The sequence below is a fragment of the Cryptomeria japonica genome, chromosome 4 (assembly GCF_030272615.1).
Source record: "Cryptomeria japonica chromosome 4, Sugi_1.0, whole genome shotgun sequence".
NCBI classification, from domain to species: domain Eukaryota; kingdom Viridiplantae; phylum Streptophyta; class Pinopsida; order Cupressales; family Cupressaceae; genus Cryptomeria; species Cryptomeria japonica.
The window spans coordinates 582,440,088-582,467,218 of NC_081408.1; positions in this window are offsets into that span (position 1 = coordinate 582,440,088).

The window sequence follows — 27,131 nt, forward strand, 5'->3', positions numbered from 1 at the left end:
TAATTCAAAGATTACAAATACTTGGAAACCAATAGTGTCTTTTTTATATTGAGATTAACCAGAAAAACAGAAAATGCTTGAAAATAACAGAAGTCTATTTTGCTCTTATGAGAAAAACAAAGTTTGCCCAAAAGATCCTAAACTTAGTCCGCATCCAACTATTTAAAGAGCATAAAGGTAACAGTTTCTTGAAGACAACCATTTTAAAACCAAGTCTTTAAAAATGCCATCAGAGCCAATATTAAGAAAGCAATTAAAACTTTAGAAATTAAACAACCTCTCCATCTTGAGCATTCTTGTCTTCGATCACCTCCACCTCCTATTGATCTTGTGCCACTTCACGTGCCCTGATTCTTTGTTGGTACTCTCGGTATCTAGTGACAATCGTAGTGATGTTTTTGCTCCCTGGCGTAATGGTGATCTGTAGCCTTGTTTTCCATTTTGGAAGCATATTATCTGCTTCGACAAGAGTCCTGTGTATACCATCAATCTCAGCTTCAAATGACACTGCATAAGTTTGCAATTTACTTAGCTTCCTGAACACATATGAGGTGGCAGTTTGAGGATCTTTGATTTCCTTATGGTATATTGCATTGTATTGCTCCATCATTTCCTTGAGATCTCACACATTCTCCTCAAACCCATCCATGAGGTCTACTTCCAAGGCATTAAAATTTTCCTTTATTTTAACCAAGATTTCAAAGTATTTTTCCAATATCTTATTGATATCCTTTATGTAATCATCATATATTGTCACCTTCCATTCCAAGGCTTTGATCTAGGTGGGATCAATCTCCTTAGGGTTTTCTACCAGGTTTTCTGCAACCAACACGACATGACTCAATGAGAGAAGTTTCAAGATTTCTTTAGAAAGCACATATGTGCTGCCGTGTTCTTTTTTGACTTGCTGAAGCTCAGTCACCAATTCTCTTCTCTTATTAGTTACATTAATGTACAACTATTTGAGTTTGGTGAGACAGAGGAGACCACGTTGATACAATTCTTCTATCCATTCATCGACAACTTTGGCATATCTAAGATTCTTTTTAACTTTTTGGATAGTATCAGGGTCAATTCCTTGAACATTTGAGCTTGAAGTTCCTCCCGTGACAGGGTCTATAATTGATGAAATAAAATCTCTTAAAGATTGAACCTGGAATTGCAACTCCAAATTTTCCTTTTTCTGTTCCTTGGCTCTTTTAATCAATGCATTAACCGAGAAATCAACATGATACACATCCTCCTCCAGGGTAGATGGTCCCATGTCAACATGGTTGATTTTACAATCGGTTTTTGTTATTTCATTTTTATTCATATCCCTCACGGGAGCAATAATCTCTAACAGTTGATGCTTGGACACAGAATCAGAGATAACTCGAGACATTATTTTAGCCTTCTTTGGCTTATAAGAGCCTTGCAGTAGCAGAGAGGTGGTGTCAATCTCATGTGTCATGGGAGAGGCACTTTTTCTCTTCTTTTCTACTTCCATTTTCAACCAAGCTGGAGAAAAGGTCTCAAGTTTTGTATCTTTATTGGCAACATCCACACTCCTCACAACTTTTGTCTCTTGAGAATTCACAGAGACATTTTGAATAGGAGAAGTGGGAATTTCCATGAGTGGAGGGAAAGAGTTATCATCAATTATTTGTTGGTAAATGGCTTTAGAGTCAACAAGTAATGTTTTCCCCTTAGTCTGTACAGATTCATCTTGTTGCTCACAAATTGCTTTAAACTTAGTTCTAGTCTCTTCAGGTTTATCGCCATCACCTCCCGATTGTGAGCTTTGGCTAGATGATTTTGTTGCTGAATTATCCATAAACACCTTCAAGTAGTGGTAGACGTGACCCCTTTCTCTCTCCTTGGTGAAGATTTCCATTTTTGAGCAGGATTGACATTTTGTCGCCACTTTCCATTTAACCAATCTGAAGTTCTTCTAAGAACAGGGGCAGTACTAACCATCAAATCTGAAATTTCATTTTCTGACCAATCAATTTTGGATGGGGTTTTGGCAACAAGGGCGTGATACTCCGGGTCAATAATGACCGCATCTTCCTTTGCATCATTAGGGACATTGAAAGAGATACCAAAGGCTTGGACTTGCTTCAAAGTTAGACTCATGAAACTTCTTTTATATACCTCACTATCTTCTAAACAATCTTCAAAAAAATCTTCAATATCTAGATGATGCATATAAATCTTGGCTCCATACATATATTGTTTCACATATCCTTTGCTGTCAAAGTTAACCCTTGCCGGTTTGTATTAAAAATGAAATTCATCAAGGGTTTTCTCAACCCCCTTGGCAACACTATTGGTTTTGCAGGAAAAGAAAGATGTAGATAATGGAAATGCATACCCCTTCTTTCCCATATTCAAATATTTAACATTAACCACGACCATTTGCCGACACACTTCAAGAAAACCAAGAAAATCACTAGGAAACCGGGGTAGCTTCAATGGAGTTTTTTCAAAACCCCCAATTCTGAGGTAGGTGAACCTATCAAATTGAGTGTAAAAGCTCCCAAATTTCATTATCAGAGCAACAACTCCATGCAAAATCCGCAGTCCTGGGTTTCCTTGAAGCTTTTTAACAATTTTCATAAGAAAAACATCATTGACACGAGAGTAAACTTTCATCTCGACTTGCATGGTGAGCCGAGGAAACTTTCTATAAACAAACACATTTGATGCATGAGGATCTTGTGATTCTCACCTCGCCCAGACGACTTCTTGGCTAGATAAAACATAAATTAAATATGAACACATATTGAAAACTACAGAATGTTGGAGGTTTTTCAACTGTTCATTTAAATGATAGCTAATTATTGTAGACCAATAGACAAAATTCTCCTGACTACAAATGACCAAGTGTAGCATCATAAAATTGCAACCTTACAATTTTCAACCACATTTGGGTCTTCACATTGGCGAATCGAATCCCTAAGCCTGACTGGAGACCCGAGACATGCTCACACTGCACGAAGCTTGCATCTCCTCGCACTACCTAAAGTTTGCATCTCCTCTCACCTTGCACTCTCCTATGCTGCTTCCTATCCTAAATTAGGGAAAGACAGGGGCGTGGCGCTCCTGTCCTTGCCCTATTTTGGGCCCCCTCTGCATTTATCCTTCATTGGGCTTTGCATTTAGAAAGCAAGAAAAGTTTCCCTATGTCGGCCTATAACAAAAAATCAGTCAATTAACCCTAATTGACGAATATATAAGATACATTCTTCTCTCCTATTTCATAAGATAGATACATAAGGAGGAAATTGTGATCCTAAGTGCATTGAGCATCTCAAGTCTCCTTTCAAGGCTATGTGCTGCATTCAAGTCATGGATTCAACCATTGAAGAGGAGATCTCTTTCATCATTCAATTCCACACAAGCAACTCTATCTACATTTCAATTGCATCCTCCCTTGAGGTGAATTTTATTTTAGTCTTTCATTTACATTTACTTGCAAGTACTACTTTTCATCATTTGGTTATTCCAAAACTGGGGTTTGACTTGAAGGCAAACCCCCAATCCCAACCCCTTTTCCCCTCTTTTCAGTGTGTAGGTTGCAGGTGTGCACCTATATTTGTAGATTTGGATTTCATTTTTAGAGGCGGAAAAACCCTTTTCGGCATGTGGATTTTTCGGAGGATTGTGTGCACTTTCAACACGGTCCCAACAACTTCCATTCAAATTTGTAGGGGAGCTTTGCCTCGACATTTTACTATCAATTCCAGGTCCACAACTTCATCCCACATTCCTATTTCAAGTTATAGTCATTTCTTTGTCTCTTTTACACTTAGTCTTAAATCGCATAATCCAACCTTTTACATTCTAAAAGAGGGGTTACTTTTACTTTCCAAATCCATTGTCAATTCACTTAGCATTCAATCTCTTCCCATTGAGATTGGATCTAGTGAATTCTCCCCCCTCTTTTAAATGTAATGTGCGTGAAAAGGTTAAGGAGAATCTTTTGTGAAACTTTCACTCCTTCTCTTAAGGAGAGAGAAGCTTTCCTCTTGATTTATTTATCACCCTCTTCCACCACTATTACACCAAGATAAAACAACACATCCATAACTCAAAAGTACCTAAGTGGACACTTCCCAACACACGGTGCAACAAAGCAATAATATTTGAAATTCCTTCTCTAAAATGCATTCTTCTAAGCTTGGTGGGCAATTGGGACTTACCTCCCCTTTCAGAATTCAACCAATATTTGGCTATAGAATTCTTGCACCAATCCTCGTGGGCTTTTAAATATTACTCTCTCGTAATCATAGACATTTATTTAGGAGCTTCTTTTTCTGGAATACACAACGTGCATGAAACTCTCTTAGGGGTGATTCTTGCAATCATCGTTTCGTCTTCAGCTCAGATTTATTGAGTCGCCAGATTATATCTTTTTGAGCATGTAATTACTAGATCGACATTGAATATAGCAGACGAAAAACCTCCTGCATTCTCCAAGCCACTCTGAAGAATTTTGTCTCACAGTGTGGTTCTGTCACCTTGTTCAAGCTGTTCCAAAAACTTCTCAACATCAAGGTGTTCAATCTTGGTATCCCTTATGCCAGCCAAGTGATTTTGAATTCCACTCTGCATGAGCGCGAACTATTGAAATAATATACTGCATGAAAAGAACAACCGGAAACAATATACAGGTTCAAAAGTTTTTCACTACCCCATCCATGTACTTATTTAGACATGACATGCATTTAATGTTGCATTTACTTCGCCCCTTGAAAATCAATCCTTTAATTTGCATGTCCTTGTTTAAAAGAGAAATCAAGGTTAGTCCGTACATATTACTTTACAAGGTGGTAGCGCCCGAAAACCTAGGTAGCACTCAAATTGCTTGATCGTTAGAAATTAGAACTTCAGAATCAACGATTGGGACTTTTGGACTTTCGATAACTTTAGCCCAGGTGACCAAGACAAAGAGACTAAGGAGACAAGTCAAGCATTCATGAACTTATAGAAACTTATAACTCCACGACATGGTTAAGAAATGCGAGGGGCCAACGACTGGGTTTGAAAATGCATAAAAGTTGTGACTTAGGACTTAGATCATCAAAGTGAACAATGAGGTTCACTATGCAAGAACACACAAAGACCCGAAAAGTAAAAGGACACAAGACTTGTGGGACTTTAACACAATTTAGGTTTCATGGATAACATTGGCTCTGAATGGGGACAAGGAATAACAAGACATATAGAATCCAAAACAACCTTAGCATAAAGCCTTATTAATGAGCAACAGAGTCAAAGAAGATAGGACAAAACACACCAAAAAAGGAAAACAAAAACCTATGTACAAAAGACACTAGAAAAACTTAAATGAAAGATTTCAGATCTTGCTCATTGTAGGCAAGAGACAGAGGAGCACCATCTGGATAGGCCAGTAGGAAAGCATTATCAATGAGAACATGTCTGAGATTGAAAAGTCTTCTCCATAATGAATCAAATTTCTTGTGTGCACCCTTTGGTTCTCTTTTTCTATCCTAGAGAAGGACCGAATCTCCAAATGCAAAGCTCCTTTGTTTGGCTCTCTTGTCAAAATTTTTCTTTACCATTTGTTGATGTCGAGCAATATTATCCATCACTATACCCCTTTGCTATTCTAATTTGTTTAAATACATGATCCTTTTTTCAACTACAGACTGAAATTGCTCATCTTCTATAGCCTTTTGTAAGTTAAGTGCTAACAGCTCCAAGGGCATTGGCAAAACACTCTCCACTCCATAGACAAGTTGAAATGGGGACAAACCAATAGTTCTTTTATATGTTACTTTATCGGCCCATAGAGCATCATACAACTTCTTATGCCATTCCCTCTAGTTTTCATCTACTACCTTCTTAATGATAGAGACCAAATTCTTGTTGCTAGATTCGGCCTACCCATTGCCTTGGGGATAATAATATGATGAATGTGCAATATTTATACCATTTTGATAACAACAAAGAATAATTTCAGCAGATGAGAAATAACTGGCATTATCAGCAATGAGCTTCTTAGGAACCCCAAACCTTACTAGGATATTCTCCTTTAAAAAGTTACATACAACTTCAAAAGATGTATGTTTCACATGAATTAATTCCATCCACTTAGTAAAGTAATCTGTAGCTGTCAAGATATGGGTGTGTTCGACACTAGAATTGGGATTAATTGGGCCAATAAAATCCATACCTCACTGCTGGAAAGGTTCATCAATGACTACAGGTCTCAGAGGCAAAGCAACCAAATGAGGTCTGCTAGTAAACATCAAATTTTTTCACACTTTGACACCCACTCATAAGCATCTTTGAACATACCTGACCAATAGAATTTTTGACAAAGAATTTTGAAAGCTGTCACAGAGGTTGAGAAATGACCCCCACATGCTTTGTTATGAAAATCTAATAGCTTTTTGCTGTTGTTCTTTATCAACACATCTAAGAAAAGTGCCATCTACTCCTTTTTTGTAAAGGTTTCCCTCCCAAAGAACATACTTATTAGATTTGAGCTTGAAATTTCTCTTCTCCTTTGAGGACAAATGTGAAGGGAAATCACCATATGTTAAGAAATATGAAACATCAGAGAACTAGTCATTTGTTGTACTGGTAAGTAGGACCAGGGGTAGATCTTCTTCTTCAATTGCTTTACTTTTTGCAATCATCTTGACTAGACCCTTTCCCCAAACCAAATTGGTAGGCCTAATGTATACATCATATTCTTGCACTTTGGCTATTCAGGATCCCTTTTTATTACACCCAATGTCTTGCTGAGTAAGGATACACTTCACAACAATTTTAGGAACAAAAACAATCACATGGGAATGCAAAATATAGAATCTGAAACTTTTTAGGGCTTCCACTACAATATAGGCATGTTTTTCAAGTGAAGAATACTTGAGTTCATATTTATTGAGAGGAATACTCATAAAAGAGATGGGAGCTTTGATACCTTTTTCATTTTTCTGCAACAATATAGCAGACAAAGTATGTTCTGAAGCATAGCTATATATTATGTAGTCCTTGATAAAATCTGGATGTACCAAAGTTGGTGCGTTTGCAATCACCACTTTTATATCTTCAAAAGATTTTCTTGGTAAAATATGGATGTACCAAAGTTGGTGTGTTTGTAATCGCCACTTTTATATCTTCAAAAGATTACTTCCCTTCAATACTCCATTTGAAAACATGGTGAGTTTTCCTCATTTCAACAATGGGCTTTGTCAACTCAACAAAGTCAGGTAAAAATTTTCTCAAGAAGTTTACCTGGTTGAAAAAAGATCTAATACCATCCTTATTCACAGGAAAGCTCAAATGAATGACAACCTTCAATGTCTCAAGATTAATCTTGATTCCTTCTTTTGAAAGAACATGACCTAGGAGTTTCCCTTCAGTTACAACAAATTTTTTTTTCTTAGGGTTCAATGAAATCCCCTTTTCCTGACACCGCTACAAGACTACTTCAAGGTCATGTAAATGATGAGCTCTCTTCTTGGAATACACTATCAAATTATCCAGACAAATCACAATAATTGTATTCTTGAGATCTCCAAAAGACAAACCCATGGCCCTTTGAAAGGTTGCGCCTACATTTATGAGGTCGAATGACATTCTATTATAAGCAAATACACCAATGGGGGAAGTGGTAGCTGTTTTATGTTGGTCTTCTAGGGCTACTTCAACTTGATTATAACCAGAGAAACCATCAAGCATGGACATAATTTAGGAGCCAACCAATGTCTGTAGTATATGATCCATGATTGGTAATGGATAATTATCTTATAAGGAAGCCCGATTCAAGTTCCTGAAGTCAACATAGATCGTTATCTCTCCATTTTTATTTCTGACAGGAACTATATTAGCTACCCAAGTGGAGTGATGTATAGGATAAATAATATTTGCACTCCACATCTTGTCTATCTCACTGAAAATGGCATTAGCTATTTTGCGGTTATAGCTTTGCATTGTTTCTGTCTAAAAGGTGAGACACCAAGCTTCAATGGAATCCTATGTTGAAATTTTCCATTCCTAAAATTCTTTAGGTCAGCGTAACCACACAAAAACATCCTGATAACATATCAATAAGGAGATAAAACTTTCTTTTTCTTTTGGGGAACAACACTTACCAATGCAAACAAACTTAGGGTCATCCCCAGTCCCAATATTCACTTAGTCATACTCGACAAATGTTTCAAAGGATTTACTTTTCTATTTCAAATACTAATCATGCCTATTGAATAGGTTTTCAAGAGAGACCAACCCATTGGGTATCTTGCTGCTTTTTAGTTGCACAATTGTTGGCAACAATGCAACAAACTGAGAGGGGGGGGTGAATCAGTTTGCACCAAAAATTACTGCAACTTAAACCACAAATCAGATCTGATAATTAAGAATTAAAGCATTAAACAACACCACATCAATAACACACATAACACCAATATTTTTGACGTAGAAAACCTAGTTAAGGGAAAAACCATGGTGGGAACCTACCCACAATGAGATAATACCCTGTTTGGAGTAAATGCGAATATTACAATGGGAATGCACATGCATTTAGACACATAACCTAGATCTCACTACTCAAAATAAGAAACCCATAAAGGCTACAACCTTAAGGGAAGGCTCACTGCCTTACAGGAAGTCTGACTGACTTACAAAAACATTCAGACTACAATCTAGATCACATGAACTGTGAAAATAGCATCTCCATAAGCCTGAGTACAGTTCCAATTTAGCTCACTATCAAACCTTCTTTGCAACACACTTCTTTGCATAACTTCGCACAAATTCCCTACTACTGAATGATTGATACAATATTCACACATAGCATGATATCTCTCAATGATTATATTCATTTATATGAGTCATCAACCCATGAAATAGATGTCAACCAAATCCTCAATACAAATTACAAAATAATATCCTCACACGCTACACCAATACATGTTGACCAAAACAATACCGGCTAAGACATAGTCTGGACCCAAGTCAATACCGCAAATATGAAACACCTCCAAGAATTACGCCTCGATCATCCACAACACGCTACAACCATAAAGAATGTTGCATAACATGAAGAACATCACCGGACAAGGAATATCTTCAATAACACACAAAATAATAAATACGGACCACCAATATGCATAGAGAACAATCTAGAGACATCCATAAGCAACGTGAATTGCATCGCAACAACTCAGATTACCAGAATCATCATCATCTTTCTAACAGAGCACAAGAACATCAACATAAATGTCTGTCAAACTAAAATATTTGCTTGCAGACCTCCAAATCATGAACCAATCGAACTGAAGACACACATCAACGTCCAAAACATACTCCACACATCCACAACCAAAGATATAGCAATTCTAGAGCAATACGAGGCACAAACTAGAATATCGAATAACATAAACAACTATATAACATCCTCAATACCGGATCTCATAACTTGATCATATCATTATACAAACCTCTGCAAATGGGAATGAACCATCTACAGACAATATAACATAAACCATTTAAATCGCATCATCTCATCTGCAATACACAGGCTAAACCAACTCATCCAATCAAATTGCAACACTGGAATACACATAAAACTTTCCAACAATCTCTTCATCAACAATCTCCACATATGTTGACATCAATGACAACATATCAGACAATATCCAACAATATCCCCCATTGGCATTGATGGAAACATATGAATGTGAAAAACAATCAATGCAAAGAAAGAAATCAACTCTCAGTAATCTCCCCCTTTGACATCAATGACAAAGGCTCAGGAATCAGGATTCTCTCCCCCTTTGAAGTAGCTTCACAAATATGAACATATAAACCACCAACACTAACACTGACTACTCCCCCTGAGTAGTAGCCTCATTCACCAATCTAAAGTATAAAATAGCTCTGTAAAGTTTACCAGACTGATGCAAATCCATGCACCTCAGTTCTCATCAGGAGGGGAAATTACCCCTAACTTCTCTCTGAGATACTCAAAAGTATCTTTAGGCAAATGTTGCGTAAAGATATGTGCAATCTATTCCTTTGTAGATACATACTCCAATCTGACTTCTTTCCCATTCACCTTCTCTCTCAAGAAATGAAACTTAATTGATATATGCTTTGTCTTGGAATGCAACACCAAATTCTTTAAAATATTGACAACACTTGAATTTTCACAATAGATAGCAATAGGGTCATCATAAATAACTCCTATATCCTTCAACATCTGATTCATCCAAATTACTTGAGTACAATTGCTAGTAGCAACAATGTATTCAACTTCTACAGTAGATAAGGAAATAGCATTTTTCTTCTTACCTGCCCAAGAGACCAACTTCTTTAACAAAAAGAATGCACCACTTGCATTACTTTTCCGGTCTTCAACATCACCTGCCCAATTAACATTTGTAAAAGCACTCTAAGTAAATCCATCATTCTTAGAATACCACAAACAAAAATCAAATGTCACTTCCAAATATCTGAATATCCTCTTTATAGCAGTAACATGAGATTCCTAAGGATCAACTAGAAATCTAACAACATGACACACAACATTCATTTTATCAGGTCTAGTTTGAGTCAAGTACAACAAACCACCAATCATAGATCTATATTTGGTTTGTTTATCTTTCAGAGAGTCATCATCCTTTGTCAGCTTACATCCGGTCACCATAGGTGTACCAACAAGTTTAGAGTCTTCAAAACCGAATTTCTTCAACATTTCCTTCACATTTTTAGACTGAGATATAAAAATACCTTTATCCAACTAAGTAATTTGCAATCCCAGAAAGAATTTCATTTCACCAATCATAAACATTTCAAATTCATTCTGCATCTCTTGAGCAAATTTCTTACATAGGCAATCATTTCCTCCAAAGATAATGCCATATACAAAAACTTCAACAATCAAGATGTTATTTTGATCAATCTTGAAGTAAAGATTACTGTCAGTAGTACCTGTTGGGACTTAAAAAATATTTTGTCTAATTTTGAAGACCCAAGCTCAAAATTTTGTAGATTGCAATCAAAATTGCCTTTTATAACAGGCCTGACTAGCTCAGTTGGTGAGCTCATATTTTTGCACCGAAGCATTGTCATCCAAAATCCCTTTGGAGAATTGTTATTAACCTTATAGAGATGACATGTGTCCATTTTCATTTTCCCTAAATCAGATTTAATATGTTTTTGAAGTCTCCTTCGGAGGTCCTGAAGTTTGGGTGGTTATTTGCCATAATTCAACTTTTTTGAGGAGCCCACTTTGAGAAATTGTATCTTTGTACTTGATGATTTTTAAGCCAGACGAAGAGTTTCCCATGATTCTTCACAATTTTGAGAAGCCTCATTCCAAGTAATATAGCTTCATGAATCCGTTTGACAAGTTTTCCAAGTTGATTCCATTTGCAAATAGTTCAGTTTTGCAATCTGAACAGTGTCAAACAACAATCATTAGCCCTCTTTGTGAATTTTTATTTCATGTCTAGTTGAACTGCACTTAAAAGTGGTTATACCCCATGATTTTCTATAAAATTATCAACCACATTCCTAGTTTGTAACCCCTGAGCTCATCATTTGATCAGTTTTTGAGACCCATTCCAAACACACTTTTTCAGGGTTCACAAGCAACACTTTCCAGTTTTTCTGAGTGAGAAAATTTGCCAATTAATATATTTTTCCTCAGATGTCGTAATGATGACCAGCCTGATGCCTTGGATTCTTCATATTATAGTATATCGATGTGCTAGCTCCCAAGGTTTAATCATATATTTTGATTAGTTTTTAGGGCTAGTTTTAGAGGCTACTTAGGCGTTTTGGCCCAAAATTCAAGGTTGCAAAATTTTCAAAAATAGTGATTCCTCAGTCAATTTCCAGTGTTTAGAATGCATCCAACAAGCGTATTAGGTCATTCTCAGGAGGCCAGTTGATCAGAAACGAGTTTTTTTTTTAGTCGGGCCCACTTTGTGGCCGACTAATGATGAAGCCTAGAGAGACAATTCAAAGCCCACTAAAAGAAATATATGTTATTTAAATTATTTTGATAACAGTACTTATACGACATTTGATGAGAAGGGGCAAAGTTCATAGTTAGAATTACCTAAATCAATTTATTGATTTAATTGGGCCTATGAAGAAAGAGTAAAGTAAGGTTTGACGTTGCCCTATGAAAAATAAGATATTAAAAAAGTGAGTTATTGTATAGTGATTTATTTAATGATTTGATAAATCACTATATGGTGGGTCCCCCTGGAGAAAGTGCCACGCATGAAGGTGGAAATTAAAATCTTTAAGACTTCACAAAATCCCTCCCCGCAGTGGTTCTATGAGCTTCAATGAAGGCACATAGGATGGCGGGGAAAGTATTCCCCTTGCCACTCTGCAGGCGTCACAACGCACAGAGAGCGAACGTGTGGGGAATGCAAAGCATGCGACAGAGGGCCTCCCCTGCCACCTTGCAAGGTGGCCAAAAGGCAATGTGGGATAAAATTTGCGCGTGAAGGAAAAGTAAACGCAATGTGCAAAGTCGAAAGAAATTAGGGCAAACAAAACAGAATGCAGAACAATGTATATGTTAGGGCTTGCAAATACTCGTGGAGAGGCGCACACAAATGAGGGTGAAGGTCCAGAAGGGTACGATAGTGAAGGAGGCCCCAGCTTGAGGAGAATGGAGAAACTTGCACGATGAAAGGAAAGAGGAAATAAAGCAGAGATTTGTATGGGAGGAGCCGCAGAGAAATGCCGAAGTGCAGGCAGTTGGATGTTGAAGCGCAATGTGAGCAAGAGTGGGCACTCCGTGAGCTGTGTGTGAACACATGAGCAATGACCGTGAATGGAATACTAATGCATTTGTTCAGGGCATAGTTTGACCATGGCAAATAATTTGTACAACCCCAACAATACAAGAACGACCCCCCTTTTGTTCTATGCGATAGATGCAGACATGGATACGACTTTGTGAGGAGGCGTAAACCACAAGCAAGAACAAAAACAAAAGGGGCACACAGGCTTGCGGGTTGGAATGTCATCAATTAAGATGAAAGGATTGTTCGATTGATGCTATATATCTTAACAACGAGTTCGTCTGCAATGAATACAGGCAGCAAACCATGGGTCTGCTCAGATACATTCTTAGATCCCTGCGTGATTGAAGGGTATGACGTGTTATGCAACTCATGTATAATTGGAAATGCCCTATTAGACATGTGCACCAGATGTGAAGGCACATAAGGCCTGTTTGTAGAGGAATGCGTGAGTTTGATGTGATAAATGTGGTAGCCATGGATAAATGTAAACTGATGAATTATACACAGGCCTGTGTGATGTTGAAATATCCCAAGCCAATAGGGTTACATAATATATGAAATAATGTATACAAGTTTCCTTGGTAAGTGCTGTGACGAGTACCCAATCCAATACCGTATTAAGCATTCTTTGACTGCGGCGTATTGCAGATTGAATTTGTTAGAGGGCTTTGAAAATTTGTAAGGAAACGGATTTTGTGTTGGGCTGGCGTTGTTCCTTTAGGGAAATTGCTTTGGGCACGTATCAAATATAGAATGGTGGTTCGGGGATACAATTTATGAGTTCAAATATAGAATGGTGATTCAGGGATACAATTTATGAGTTCATCTGCATGCTTGAATCCATGACAAGTTCTCAATACATTCGTGATGGCATCCACCAAGGTAGACGGTTGAGGAGGACCGATTTGGGCTTATTGAATGCTTCGAATTTTTGCGAATTTTTGCAAATTATGTGTTTTTCAATTGGTCAAAAGTAATCAATAGGGCCATTTCGAAGGAGGAAAGCATCAACACTTGCAGAATATGCACACAATGTTTTTGTTTAAGAAAGATGGGTAATGAGCAAGCTGTTTTGCCAAATTGAAATAGGGAGGATTTTACCCATAGGTGGGATACATTCACTAAAAAATGAATAAAAAATGAGAGTAAATGAAGTTGGTAGTGATAATTCATCTTTAGCTAAGGGGGTCTTTTGCCATTTTTGAGTAGTGACAAAGTGCAGCTGAAAGTCAGTTATGACTTTCACCAAAATGGCAAAATTTTCATTTGTAAGAACACAAAGGGAAAAAATGAGCTTTTTCACTCAGAGGTGGACAACGAACCAAAAATGGCAAATGTTGAACAAAGAGTAGAAAGTGACTTGACAAGTGCTTGTAATGGCGAATTTTCTGATTTTCAATAATTTTCAGGTGGTCACAAGTGAAAGTATTAGTAGATTTTGAAAGAAGAAGAGTGCATATTTCAATGGTGAGGAGAAGTATTTTTCAGAGGATTATTTTAGGGTTTTTCTAGGGTTTTCTTCTAAGACTTCTCATCTTTCTTTCTTCTTCTCAGTTAGGGATTTTGAATGTAATTTTCTCATCATTCTGGGAAGCAAGGCTTCCATGTACAGGGTGCAAGTTTTAATGATAGTTAGTGTTATTTTTCAGTTTGTAGTTGCTTTATGGTCCGAGTAGTTGTAACTAGACAAGCATATAGTGAATATTGGTCTTTCTTATTGTTGTCTCCAATATGTAACAACATCTTTTATGAAGTAAATGATTAAGGATTACTTACTTTGTCCCAAGAAGTCTAGTGTTTGTTATATTTTTGCTTCTCTTCAAGGAACAGACTAAGATGCTTGAGTAGAATGATGAAACATGTTTTTGGCATATAGGATCTTTAAGTATGATTGCAGGAAGAATCAAGTTAATGGGTGTTAATGTTATGCATTAATACTGAGATTTTTGTGGTTACAATTCAAGCTACTTAGGTGTAAGGTTGCATACTGAGAGTAGACTCTACCGCCCATGCAAGACACTGATCATGGAGTTGTTTTCAGTTTTTCAAAATCATCATTTCATATACAATTTTTTTTTTTCTGCATTAGGAGTAGGATTAATGTAGAAACCTTCCCTCAACGAGTGCATAGATGCTTATAAAATAAGGTTATAGCCAAAACTAGGAGTGTATCCATCTCCCTTAGTACATTCTCATTGGGATGATTTGTTGTAAGTTGTAATGTCCTGAGTATTTTGAAGCTGAAAGTTATTACACATTACATAGGCTCACCCACCTTATTCTCGTAGAGCCAAAAGAGTAGAAGAGCTCAGTCTTGTGACTAAGTCTCGTTCAATTGGCCAAATCCTTCTTCAATTTTGTTGATGAGATAGTGGCAATTCCTCTAAGACTTGGAGATTGTTGGTTTGGGAACCAACAAATTGGTGACTTTGTTGGGGATGAGTTAAAGAAAAGCTTGTGAAAAGCTTATTGAGCTTCCCATGAGTCTCTGGTTGCATGGTTTTCATCTTGGAAGGTTTCTTGTAGCAGCTTGTTTAAAAAAAATTAAAAAAATCAAGTGACTTTGCTGATGGAGAAGACCCAAAATGGAAAAATACTTTGAATGACTTTATGCTGCTCAAAATTTGATCTTCGCAAGGAAGTGGAGACTCTGTGCTAAAATATCTTAATAATGAAGCAAGAAGAGCTCCAACTGTGAAGGAGTTCTTAGTCAAAAGCAAGAGAGCAGCTGCTGTAACTTTTTCCAGGTATTCTTCTTTTGAGAAGTTTCTTGTGAAAACCATAAAAGTTTTAAGTTCTGAAATATTCGCTTATTCAGTGTTGAAGCACTAGTTAGAAGGGAAGGATTTGTATTTTCAGTTGTTATACTTCTTATTGTAAGTTTCAGTCTCAAGTTTATGTTAAGGAGAAGTGTGTTATGCTGTTAAATAGGTTCATTCAATGGGTCTTAAGTATGATTTTCAGTCTTTATGTGTTACTTTTTCTTAAGACCTTATTGTAAAAGTTATCAAGTATGTGTAACTGTGATGTTTGTATGAGTAGATTGTAAAGACAAGCAATATGTATGGTCATTATGTTGTCTCAGGCATAATGAATAATCAACAACTTGAGAAAGGTCCACCTAGAAGGGTGTTCATCCCTGACAGGTATAAGCCTTTAAGTTTCAATAATATTGAGGGGTACCCACATCCCTTCCCCATTGAGTTTAAGGATCAAGTTCCTTTGTTTCATGCACAAGGATCCGAATCAACATTACAACATGTCTAGTCATTCTATGGTTTCATAAGGATTTCAAGACATAAGTATCCTTGCTGTCCTAGCTTATACTTTTTAGCAGTATGAGCAAGTTTATCAGCCCCAAATAGCACAAGAACATAACTTCTATGTTGAGAGCCCAATGGTGCATATCAACGCTCAGTTGGACATGAAGAAACAAGTGGTGAGCAACCTTATGCACTGCTCTCAAGATTATTGAAAGCACTTCAAAGTATTCCTATGAGTTTTATGCTTCAAGAATCTGAATTGGTAGACTTATTTTTGCAAGTCTATGAACCTAATGCTTTTCATTGGCCAAAGCGATTGAAGCTAGCTAATATGTATCAAATTGTTGCATGGATTGACATGTTTGAAGGTTTCAAATCTAAGATGCAACTTAAGGATGAAAAATTGCATGCTGATAATGAGGATTTTGAGCAAGAATGTGGTACATCAATTAGTAATGATACTCCTTGTATCATTGAAAAGGAAGTGCATTGTCAGCATAAGGAGGATAATACTTATAAGCAATAGGTGGATGAAGAGCATGAACCTGAAAGTGAATGTTATGAAAACCTGAATGAAGTTGAAGATGAACGCCACGAGGGTCAACACCTTCTTTCAGATGGCGACTGTGATTTTGAGAAGGTTGTTGGAGATTCAATCTCCCATGACATGACACACATATGCTCTCATGAATCTAGTGGGATTTCAGTTTAAGGGGACCACGATATGGGACATGTGAGTGAGAAAGATGACACTTGTTCAATCAGCAGTGAAGACATCTCAGACTTGCTAGCAACAAAGTGCTTGAGGTATGCACATGGAAAGAGTGAAGAATCTATGTACCCCGCTGATATGGTTTTTGACAGTGAGGTTGTCTCTTATGACACATTAAGCAATGTACCTACTATTAATCTCTTTCCCATGTTTGAAACAACTGATATGCAAGAGGACAAAGGGCTTGAGTGCATGAGATTCTTTGAATTTAGCTATGACATGTGTGCTGATAATGAGGATATGCATGTTGATAAAAAGTTAGATTTTTATTTTGATGGCATGTGTGTGGATGATAATGTTGGAACTCCTTATGAGGATGATAATGGATATAAAGGAGAAATGACTTTTGATGGCTATTATCAAAGTGGCGATGGGCTGGGAGAGTGTGATGATGAATCCAATTTATAAAATATGTGCAAGCTCCTAGCCCAGTGTGTTGAACCCCACAGTGATGAGATCTCATATGAGTGGGAAGACAAAATGCATGCATATGAGGGATCATGGAGAAGTGAATGTGCTGATCCAACATGGATCCAAGTTGCTGATGTGAATGACATCAAATGGGACTCAAAGTTAGAGGTTGAAGTATCTTTTTAGCTTCATGATTTGTAGTTACATGAAAGGGTCATGATTGATCCTTTCTCTTTTCTTGATAGTGGTTTGCATGGTGTGCATGATCCACAAAGAGGTTCTTTTCAAATAATTTTTTTTTCTATGCAAGCTAATGATTTGAATGAGACCTATGTTCTTAGCTATGTGTCGAGTAATGAGATTTTGTTTTCTCAGCTGAATGGTGTTTTTATGGAGTGTGACAATGATTTGAACCATGATGTATATTATGAGTAGCATACAAGTGTATTTTTATATGAGCATAACACATGCATGTCACACAGTGATTAGTATTTTCAGTCAGTGTATGGGTTTCAGATGTTCATGTGTTGAGTTAGCAACAACCCAACTATGTCATCAGACTGGCTTCGATGCAGTTAGAGGAGAACTATGTTTATGATAGAGGAAAGCATTGGCTGATCTTTTTACGTGGCCCTGGGCCATCATATGTGGTTTGATGCTCAAGCCACATCAGTTTGGGGTAGAAAGGACCTTTTTTGATTTTGAGCCCAATGGAGGAGGCACCCAGTCTGCTCCCCAGAGATCTGGGATCTTGCCATGCCCATAAGGGGCATACATCCCCAAGCTAGAGCCACTGTTGGGACTTCAAATTTTTTGTCTAATTTTGAAGACCTAGGCTCAAAATTTTGTAGACTGCATTCAGAATCGCCTTTTATAATAGGCCTGAGTAGCTCAGTTGGTGAGCTCATATTTTTGCACTGGAGCATTGTCATGCAAAATACCTTTCGGGGATTGTTATACACCTTATAGATATGCCATGTGTTAGTTTGTAGTTTCCTTGGATCAGATTTAATGTGTTTGTGAAATATCCTTGAGACGTCTTGAAGTTTGGGTGGTTATTTGCAGCAGTTCAACTTTTTTGAGGAGCCCAATTTGAGCAATTTTATCTTTGTACCTGATGATTGTTAAGCCAAACAAAGAGTTTTTCATGATTCTCTGTAAATTTTTGAAGCACCATGTCAAGTAGTATAGACCCATGAATCCGTTTGACAAGTTTCCCAAGTTGATTCCATTTGCAAAAAGTTCAGTTTTGCAATCTGAGCAGTGTCAAACAGTAGTCAGTAGCCCTCTTTGTGAATTTGTATTTCATGCCCAGTTGACCTGCACTTTAAATTGGTTATACTTTGTGATTCTCTATAAAATCATTTACCACATTCCCAATTTGTAACCCCCCAGCTCATCATTTGATCAGTTTTTGAGACCCATTCCAAACACATTTTTTCAGGGTTCACAAGCAGCACTTTCCAGTTTTTCTGAGTGAGCAACTTTTCCGATTGATAAATTTTTCCTCAGATTCTGTAATGATGATCTGTTTGATGCCTTGGATTCTTCATATTATAGTCTATCAGTGTGCCAACTCCCTAGGTTTAATCAGATGTTTTGATTAGTTTTTAGGGCTAGTTTCAGAGGCTACTTAGGTGTTTTCGATCCAAACTTCAAGGTTGCAAAATTGTCAAAAATAGTGATTGCTTAGTCAATTTCTCATGTTCAGAATGCATCGAGCAGGTGTATCAGGTCATTCTCAACATGCTAGTTGATTAGAAGTGATTTTTTTTTAGTCGGGCCCACTTTCGGGCCCAACTAATGATGAAGCCCATAGAGATAATTCAAAGCCCACTAAAAGAAACATCTGTTATTTAAATTATTTTGATAACAATACTTATACCACATTTGATGAGAGGGGGTAAAGTTCATAGTTAGAATTACCTAAATCAATTTACTGATTTAATTGGGCCCATGAAGAAAGAGTAAAGTAAGGTTTGACGTTGCCCTGTGAAAAATAAAATAATAAAAAAAGTGAGTTATTGTATGTTGGCATTTGCATGAAGATTGCATTAATGATATGTTATGTTGTCATTGATGTCAATTAACCGGTAATGATATTGTTGATATTGTTGTAATATTGTTTTGTAACCGGTAGGAAGAATTTGTGGAGTGAACCAGTATTGCAATATATTGGAGAGTTGAACCTGTAACCAATAAACTCTACTTATTATTTTTGATAAACCCTAACCGATTAAGTTTGGTGATTTGGTTATATTGGTTTATGATCTGATGATGAGTGGCAATGATTATGACACGTATGACTATTGTATGAAGACAATTTCAAGTGATTTTGGCAAGTTGCTGTAATGGTTTTTGTCTAGGGAATGAACAAGTATATTGCATATAATGCAAAGCACGTGATGAGCTACTAATATCGATGAAGTGGTGATCAAGGAGCAATCAAGGTTTTCTTGATTGATGTGCAGAGATTTCTATGTAATCCAACGGTCATACTTGAACTGATTTGTTTGTAATCTCTATGAGAATTAGGTTTTTGTTGTGTTACTGACCTAATTGATTTGTTTATAAGGTCGATGAAGTTATTTAGTTTAAGTATTGGCTAAAGATCAGTTGAGTGTGTGGTTGCCGAACCGGATGATGTATCTGCAGTTTGAGTAAAGGCAGATAGGAGCATGAAAAGGATTTGATTAAGCAAGTGTAGTGCTATTAAGACATATCAGAAAAGTCATGTTGTTTTCTAACAATTACAACATAATTGAATTGCCCTAACTGGGTAAGCTCTAACAAGCTTGGTGCTATTCAAATCCTCTAACAAGGTGATCCATTAGCTTGGGTTTTCAAATCCTCTACCTAGGTTACTCCCTACAGGGTATTGCTTCTAACAAGGCATTGTGGTCAATCCCTTTACTGGGTGGTTCCTAACAGGATCGGTTCTTAACAGGATTTTTGTAAAGCTTTAACAGGCTAGGCTCCTAACAGGGCGAACTTCAGAAGAGTTCAGATAGTTATCTTGTGAGTCTCATCTCACTGAGGTTTTTCCCATTTGGGTTTCCACGTCAAAAATATTTGTCAAGTGGTGAATGTTTTTGTGGTACTTAACTACTTTGATAAGTCGCGATAACCAGAAGCATTGAGAAATGAAGTTTGTTGACATATGAAAACGCATTTGGATGTTTATGAGTTTGAATTTGTTTACTGTTAAATTGTTGTAATAGTCAACCGGTTTATCTTATGATTTTTTATCTTGACAGTGGTATTACATTGATAGTTCTAAGTTTACTTTAAGAGATTGATTTTTGAGATAGGTGGTGTTTGTATCAGTTTTTCTATCTACCGATTCACCCCCCCTCTCAGTAATTGAACGCATACTTATTCTTTCATCATACCATCATTGTATAGTGATTTATTTAATGATTTGGTAAATCATTGTATGGTGGGTCCCCCTGTAGAAAGTGCCATGCATGAAGGTGGAAATTTAAAGCTTAAAGACTTCACAAAATGCCTCCCCACAGTGGTTCTATGAGCTTCAATGAAGCCGCACGGGATGGCGGGGAAATTTTTCCCCCGCCACCCCATAGGGGTCAAAGGGCTTGGAGAGTGACCGCATGAGGAATGCAAAGCATGCGGCAGAGGGCTTCCCCCACTATCCCACAAGGTGGAGGGAGGTGTCCAAAAGGCAGAACGAGATAAAATTTGTGCTTGAAGGAAAAAGCAACACAATGCGCAAAGTCTAAAGAAATTACGACGAATGAAAATAATCATGGAGAGACACATGTAGATGAGGGCGAAGGTCTAAAAAGACACGATAATGAAGGAGGCACGAGCTTGAGGAGAATGGAGGAACTTGCATGATGAAAGGCAAGATAAAATAAAGCAAAGATCCGTACGGGAGCAACCACAGAGAAATGCCGAAGTGTAGGAAGTTGGATGTTAAAGCACAATGTGAGCAAGAGTGGGCACTTTGTGAGCCGTGTGTGAACAAATGAGCAAGGACCATGAATGAAATACCAATGCATCTCTGCAGGGCATAGTTTGACCATGGCAAACAATTTGAACCCCCCTTTTGTTCTATGCGATAGATGCAGACATGGATACGACTTTGCGAGGAGGCGTAAACCACAAGCAGGAACAAAAACAAATGGGGCACAATGGCTTGCAAGTTGGAATGTCATCAATTAAGATGAAAGGATTGCTCGATTGAAGCTGTATATCTTAACAATGAGTTCATTTGCAATGAATACAGACAAAAAAACATGGGTTTGCTCAGATAGATTCTTAGATCCTCATGTGATTGAAGAGTACGATGTGTTATGCAACTCATGTATAATTGTAAATGCCTTGTTAGACATGTGCGCTAAATGTGGAGGCACATAAGGCCCGTTTGCAGAGGAATTCACGAGTTTGATGTGATAAACATGGCAACCAAGGATAAATGCAAAATGATGAATTATACACAGGCCTGTGTAATGTTGAAATATCCCAAGCAAATAGGTTTACATAATATATACAAGTTTCCTTGGTAAGTATCATGACGATTTGGAGTGCCCAACCCAATGCCATATTAAGCATTCTTTGATTGTGGCGTATTACAAATTGAATCTGTTAGAGGGATTTGAAAACTTGCAAGCAAACGAATTTTGTGTTGGGCTGACATTGTTCCTTCAGGGAAATTGCTTTGGGCATGCATCACACACAGAATGGTGGTTCAGGGATATAGTTTATGAGTTCATCTGCATGCTTGAATCCATGACAAGTTCTCAACACATTCGTGATGACATCCACCAAGGTAGACTGCTAAGGAGGCCCCATTTGGGTTTACTGAACGCTTCAAATTTTTACGAATTGTGTGTTTTACAATTGGTCAAAAGTAATCAATAGGGCCATTTCGACGGAGGATAGCGTCAACACTTGCAGAATATGCACAAGATGTTTTTTGTTTAAGAAAGATGGGTAACGAGAAAGTTGTTTTGCTAAATCTAAATAGGGAGGATTTTACCCATAGGTGGAATACATTCACTCAGAAATGAATAAAAAATGAGTGTAAATGTAGCTGACAGTGACAATTCATCTTCAACCGAGGGGGGTCTTTTTCCATTTTTGAGCAGTGACAGAGTGCAACTGAAAGTCAGTTATGACTTTCACCAAATCGCAAAATTTTCATTTGTGAGAACACAAAGGGAAAAAATGATATTTTTCACTCAGAGGTGGACAACGAACCAAAAATGGCAAATGTTGAACAAATAGCAGAAAGTGACTTAACAAATGCTTGTAATGGTGAATTTTCTGATTTTCAACAATTTCCAATAGGTGGTCATAGGTGCAAGTTTTAGAAGATTTTGAAAGAAGAAGAGTGTAGATTTTAAAGATGCATATTTCAATGGTGAGGAGAAGTCATTTTCAGAAGATTCTTTTAGGGTTTTTCTAGGGTTTTCTTGTGAGACTTCTTATCTTTCTTTCTTCTTCTCAGTTAGGGATTCTGAATGTAATTTTCTCATCATTCTAGAGGAAAGGCTTACATTTATATGGTGCAAGTTTTAATAATGGTTAGTGTTATTTTTCCATTTGTAGTTGCTTTATGGTCTGAGTAGTTGTAACCAGACAAGCATATAGTGAATATTGGTCTTTCTTATTGTTGTCTCCAATATGTAACAATATCTTTTATGAAGTAAATGATTAAGGATTACTTAGTTTGTCCCAACAAGTCTGGTGTTTGTTCTATTTTTGCTTCTCTTCAAGGAACAAACTAAGATGCTTGAGTAGAAAGATGAAATTTGTCTTTTGCATATAGGATCTTTAAGTATGGTTGCAGGAAGAACCAAGTTAATGGGTGTTAATGTCATGCATTAATGCTAAAATTTATGTGGTTACAGTTCAAGCTACTTAGGTGTAAGGTTCCATACTGAATGCAAGGCACTGATCATGGAGTTTTTTTTAATTTTCAGAATCATCATTTCATATTCAAAATCTTTTCTTTTCTGCATTAGGAGTAGGATTAGTCTAGAACCCTTCCCTCAACGAGTGCATAGAAGCTTATAAAATAAGGTTATAGCCAAAACCAAGAGTTTATCCATCTCCCTTAGTACATTCTCATTGGGATGATCTATTGTAAGTTGTAATGTCCTAAGTATTTTGAAGCTGAAAGTTGTTAGACATTACATAGGTTCACCTGCCTTGTTCTCGCAGAGCCAAAAGAGTAGGAGTGATCAATATTGTGACTAAGTCTCGTTCAATTGGCCAAATCCTTCTCTAAGTTTGTTGATGATATAGTGGCAATTCCTCTAGGAATTGGAGACTGTTGGTTTGGGAACCAACAATACCTTTATAAAATCCAAGATTCATCAAATACTTATCCAATCTGGCATACTAGGTTCTAGGGGCTTTCTTCAATTCATACAATGCTTTCTTCAACCGACAAACTATGTCCTTTTCATTTGTTAGCTGAAATCTATCCGGTTGCTCAATGTAGACTTCTTCTTCCTATTCTCCATTAAGAAAAGCTGATTTGACATCCATTTGATAAACCTTGAAATCTTTGTGAGTAGCATAGGCAAGAAATAATCTAGCAACTTCAATTATAGTCACTAGAGCCAAAGTCTCCTCCTATTCACTTCCTTCCATCTATGAATAACCTTTACAAACAAGTCTAGCTTTATTTTAGACAACTTCTCCCTGTTCATTCAACTTATTCCAGAATACCCATTTAGTTCCAATTACATTCTTATTCTTAGGTCTAGGAACAAGAATCCATGTATTATTTTTCTCAATCTGATTCAATTCTTCTTCCATAGCTTTAATCCAATTTTCATCTTTGCAAACTTCATCAACATTCTTAGGTTCAATCTTAAGAAATCAAACAAATTTCTTCAACAAGTTTTCTTCTAGTCACCACACCTTTATTCTTGTCACCAATAATCTAATTTTCTAAATTATTCAACCTTACATACATGGGGGTTTTAGGATTTTCTTGAATTCTAGGTTCTTGAACTCTTTCTTTTGCATTTGCATTTGCAACTTCTCCATAATTCTCTGTCTTTTTCGGATCAACCTAAACTTGATTCTGCACTAGCTTTCCTTTATTTTAACTAGCATCCTGACCATCAAAATCATATCCACAAGATCTAATCTATCTCACATTACCTTCATCAACCTTGACATTAGCACTTTCAACCATATTTCTCAATCTTTTATTATAACATTGGTAGGCCTTACCTTTAGTTGAATAACCAAGAAAGATTCCTTCATAACATTTAGCATCAAAATTTCCAAGATCTTCATCTCTTTTGATATTGAATTTACTACCAAAATTTTTGAAATATCTAACAGTAGGAGCATGACCAAACCATAACTCATAAGGAGTCTTACCAGTATCACTTTTGATGTTTACCCAGTTAAGAGTGTATATTGCAGTACTCATTGCTTCTCTCCAAAATACATGTGGAACATTTCCTTCAATCATCATGGTTCTAGCATCTTCTTGAACTGTTCTATTGATCCTCTCCACAACACCATTCTCCCGTGGTGTCCTAGGAGCAGATAACTATCTCTTAACTCCATGCTTTTCACAATATGCATTTAATTCACTGGAAGTGAATTATCCACCTCTATCAGATCTCAGACACTTTAGCTTCAATCCAGTCTCAGTTTCAACTCTAGCTTTGAAAATCTTGAACTTATCCAACGCTTTATACTTCTCCCTTAAGAAGGTAACCCACATCATTCTTTAATAGTCATTAATCAACAACATGAAATACCTATCACCCTACAAACTTCTCATTCTAGAAGGACCACACAGATTAGTATGCACAAGATCCAACAATCCATTAGAATTATACTGTTTTCTTTTATAAGTAACTCTTGTCTTCTTCCCTAATTGACATTCCTTACTTACTGGATTAGAAGGATTTATTAACTTTGATAGATATCTCACTGCTTGAGTAGAATGTATCTTAACCATGCAAACAAAATTTACATGACACATCCTTTAATTTATTCCATAACCAACTTTCATCAATCTGCGCAATCTAGATAAATTTCACCACCAACATTCAAGTGAAAAATATTACCTTTAGTCTTTGTCCCTGATGCAATCTCAGTTCCAGAACTACTCAAGATCTCACATTTCCTATTCTTGAATTGCAAGTTATATCCCTTATCAACCATTTGAACAACACTCAAAAGATTATGCTTTAAACCTTCAACATACAACACATCATTAATATTATGCTTACCATCAAGAGAAATAGAACCTCTACCATGGATTACACAAGCTTTGTTATCACCAAATCTTACTATACCACCATCATACCTTTGCAAGTTCACAAATTTACTGTTATCACCTATCATATGATGAGAGAAACCATTGTCAATTACCCATTCATCTTTCTCCTGAACTTTGGCAGCTAAAGCTTTCTCTTCATTAATACAAGTTCTAGAATATGTAGTTACAAGTTCATCTTCCTTGATAGCAATGAACACAAATTAATCTCCTAAATTACCCTTATTTGACTTATCATCTTTCACACCTTCATCGGTAGCATAATAACACTTATTCTGATATTTAGGCTTATATGGCTTAAATTGCTTCTTAGGATTTCTCTCTCTCTTTCTGGACACCTTGATGGAAAATTTCCTATCTTATTACATGAAAATCATTTAAGAGGTTATTTTCCTTCATACTTACCGACACCTTTAGGAAATCTTCTGGCAATAAGTGCTTCAAACTCCTCAGGATCTCTTTCTTCGTCTTCCATCTCTTTCATCTCTTTCTCATGTGTAGATACTCTTGTATAAATTTCTCCCAAATCATATCTCTGCTTCTCGGAAATAGTAGCTTTGAATGTAGATTTAGTCTTAGAAAGAGGGTCTCCAAACTCACTCAGCTCAAAAGCAACAAGATTACCAACCAACATTTCTCTTGTCACATTTGTCATAGTTCGGATCTCATCAATAGCAACAACTTTATGTTTGTAAGCAGGAGGCAAGGATCTCAACACTTTAGAAACAATCTAGATTTCTCAAGGGCTCCATCAACACATTTGATTCCATACACAAGCTCATTCACTTTCTGCATAAAGGAAGTAATGTTCTCATCTTCACCCATCTGCAGGTTATCATACTTTCCTTTTAAGCTCTGCAACTTAGTGATTTTCAGATGACTATCACCTTCATGCAAGGTCTCCAATTTTATCCAGATCTCATGAGCGGTCTCAAGATCCATCACATTAGTCATCTTAGAATTTGACAAGGCACTTAACAATGCTTCCTTGGCTCTAATACTGTATTCTGCTTCCTCTAGCTCATTTATAGTAGGAGGACTATTCTGAGGAATATTATAGACACTCTTAGTAATCTTCCACTACTCTTCTCCAATGCATCTCAAATGAACTTGCTTTCGACTCTTCCAGAGAGTGTAGTTCATTCCATCAAATCTCAGAATATCCTTCTTGAAAGCAAAGGTTGCCATCCCAAATCTCCTCAAGCGGTCAAAATTATTTCAAAGGATCTAGCTTTGTTATCAATTGTTGGCAACAATGCAACAAAATGAGAGGGTGGGGGGGGGGAGGGGTGAATCGGTTTGCACCAAAGCTTAATACAACTTAAATCACAAATTAGATCTAATAATTAGCAGTTAAAGCATTAAACAACACTAAATCAATAAACACATAACACCAAGATTTTTCATGTAGAAAACCCAATTAAGGAAAAAACCACGGTGGAAATCTACCCACAATGAGATAATACCCTATTAGGAGTAAATGTGAATATTACAATGGAAATGCACATGCATTTAGGCACACTTCCTAGAGATCAATGCTCAAAATAAGAAACCCCAAAAGGCTACAACCTTAAGGAAAAGATCATTTCCTTACAAGAAGTCTCACTAAC